The following is a 2,934-nucleotide window of genomic DNA, read 5'->3' as shown; positions in this document are numbered from 1 at the left end:
GCTTGGTTTGTTTGGGGTTTTCTTCAGTAGCTTTGTAGTGTGTAAGTTTTGGTGTCATCTTCTATTCTCAGCTGTGTAGTAAAAAAAGGGAGCTCCTAGATGCTTGTGTACACCATTGTGGTGTACTTTTTGTGGGGGTTTTTTTGCACACATAAATAATGGAAAATCAGGATTCTAATGTGGGTATTTTAAATTATCTGTATTACAGACAGAAAGTACTCTTTGGCTTCTAATTCCCAAGTGCCTTGGCTTTGTGTCAAGTCTAAAAACAGACTCAGTGGGGGTTGTTCATGCTCCTTATGCTGTAGGAAGTGCTCGTGTTTGTTTGTCCATCTGACCTAACTTTACCTTTTCAGGCCTGTGACATAGTTGTTAACCAGCCCATGATCTGTTTACAGCAATGTCTACTTGCCTTCCCAAAGAAATATTTAAAACAGATTACACACACAAGACAAGTTTTATTCCTAGCTTAAAGGCACAGTCAAACTTCTGGCCACTTCTCCACAAAACACTGGCTTGCTTTGAAAATTCTCCAGAAAGGGACAATAACACTAATGATACAGAATAGTTGAGGAGTTTCTTATGGATCCAAAAGCTATTGTGCATTCCTGTAGAATAGGATACTTATTTTAGGCCCTTTGTACTGTCTTTGAAGTTCAGCTTTCTTTTAATGAAAAGCTGAAGTACAGCTGTTCCTGTACTGAGCAGCATTTTAATTGACTAAAAACTATTAACTATTTAACTCATTGTAAATGAAGGGGCAGCTAAAATTCTTACAAGGCAATATATATATACAAAATATAAATTTATATAATAAGGCAATGTGAGTGAAGTAAAAATCCCTAGAAAACATTAAATAGAGTGAAGAGGTGGAGTCTCCAGCCTTGGATAGATTCAAAATCTGACTTGATACAGCCCTGAGAAACCTGTTCTGCCTGAGCCCGTTGGGCAGGAGTGGGACTACATACAGCATCTCCAGGGCCTCTTCCAGCCTGACTATTCTGTGGTTCCATGCAATTGTTTCCTTAGTCTAATCAATTATTAAAAAGCCAATTAAATTAGACTGGAAATAGACTCTATGCTAGCAGAGACCTTGTTCTCAAAATAGCCTTTCAAAGCACTGCAAAGTAGCAGGTTCCTGCAATACAACTCAAAGTTTCACTTCAGCAGCAAGAACCCAGTTCTTATGGTAAAGTTCCCTCAAAGTCTCCTAATTAAATCCTACTTAATGATACTACTACAGGCATGATATTTTTAGCTTCTTATGTTGACAAAATGTAGATTCTTTACCACTGATTAACAGCCTCATGATAGCTGCAGTACAAATGTTGGTCAAGTGCTTTTAATTACTCTTGTGATCTAAAGCAGAGATGTTTGCAAACCCAACTTCAAATGTGGGATGAGAGAAGAGAACATTCCTGGTTGACGTGGAATCTGGTCAAAGTTTTTCAAGATGTTCTAACGCTGGCACACAACTAGTAAGAGCTGAAGTATTCATCAAGCTTGATATCTTCAGCAGGCTGGGAATTTTTTTTCCTCCATATGTTGAACATTTTGTTATCTTTTAGAGCAGTCCGTTGTGGGATGCCTCACAAAGAAAAATCTCCACATTATCCAACAAACCAGCTTTTTCTTCAGAGCCAGGAGAGCTTGTTAAAATGAATATTCTAATAGTCCTTCTAGAGACATGCTAAACACCAGCTTGATCTTGTTTGTGTGTGTGTGTGACAAACTGGGCATCTGCCACACATCCTTTTATTAGGTCTTCTGGGTGTTGGACTTGACAATGTGCTAACCTTGCTTGTAATTTACTGTATTTCAACTTCTATAACCCAAATTTCTTAAATCCCTTTACAAAAATTTTCTGTTGTTGAGTCTCCTGTGGATGGTTTATGAGTCTGGATTTTAAAGTCATTTTCTTTGAGACTCAACTTTCATCTTCAATCTTTTACTGGATCAGTAGGAACTCAACTAAAATGTTTTGGGGTTTTATTCTTGTTTGGCCACATCAGCTCTTATATTTCTAGATTTAGTTAGTGCACATTACAGAATGTCACTAGCACCATACGCATTACGTCACTTTTTAAGCTAAGGCAATTTTGGGGAGCAGAGCTGTTATCTCAAACTTTCAGGCACTTTAGATAAGCAGCCTTTAGCCCTGCCCTTCCTGTGAGGAGCAGTTGGGCCTCTGTCTTCGTCCTTGTAAGCCAGCAGACCTGCTGTGGAGGATCCTGGGACTTGGATTCTCAGCAAAACAGAGGTTTTTAGGTAAGTGCATGCGTTTGTCTAACTGAATATAGAATCTTTTATATATTTGTTAACTACCTTACATAGATTGAATTAATTAGACATTGAGAGAGCACTGACAAATGAGATAACTAAACTTTGAGACAGGGTCTACATCAGAGAGCATTTTAGGAGAGGCTGGTGGTTAGGTATGTTCTAGATCCATCCACTTCCCCTCCATGTGAGTCCATCCAGGCAATGTGCAGATTTCCAGGAACGCTCTGGCAGATTGCAGACACTCTGCAGGTGTCCAGCCCTGCAGGGTCATGTGAGCCTGCAGGAAGGTGCCCTAATGCACCTCTCTGCTTGTGTCAGCAGCCTGCTCCCAGACACTGACCTCCAGCTCTAACTGCAAAGTTATTATAGGCTGTAATAACAGATCACAGCTCTAATCTAATCTAATCTTCACACAGAGAAATTTAGCTATTAAGGTATAATAAGTTAAAAACAGGAGTAACCAGAAAGAATTAGTATAGTCCATAGTACTGTTTTACTACATAGTACTATGATAAAACTATCCAGTGTTAGTGCAGTATAACCATAATAGGTATTTATGTCATTACAGTAGAAGTTATTTTATTTATTTATTTATTGTAAATAAATTGCACTATAATAGTTCTATATAGAAAGGTTAGAGTTCTGATGGGC

This window comes from Molothrus ater, chromosome 16, assembly GCF_012460135.2.
Source record: "Molothrus ater isolate BHLD 08-10-18 breed brown headed cowbird chromosome 16, BPBGC_Mater_1.1, whole genome shotgun sequence".
NCBI classification, from domain to species: Eukaryota; Metazoa; Chordata; class Aves; order Passeriformes; family Icteridae; genus Molothrus; species Molothrus ater.
This window is presented reverse-complemented; position numbering follows the sequence as displayed.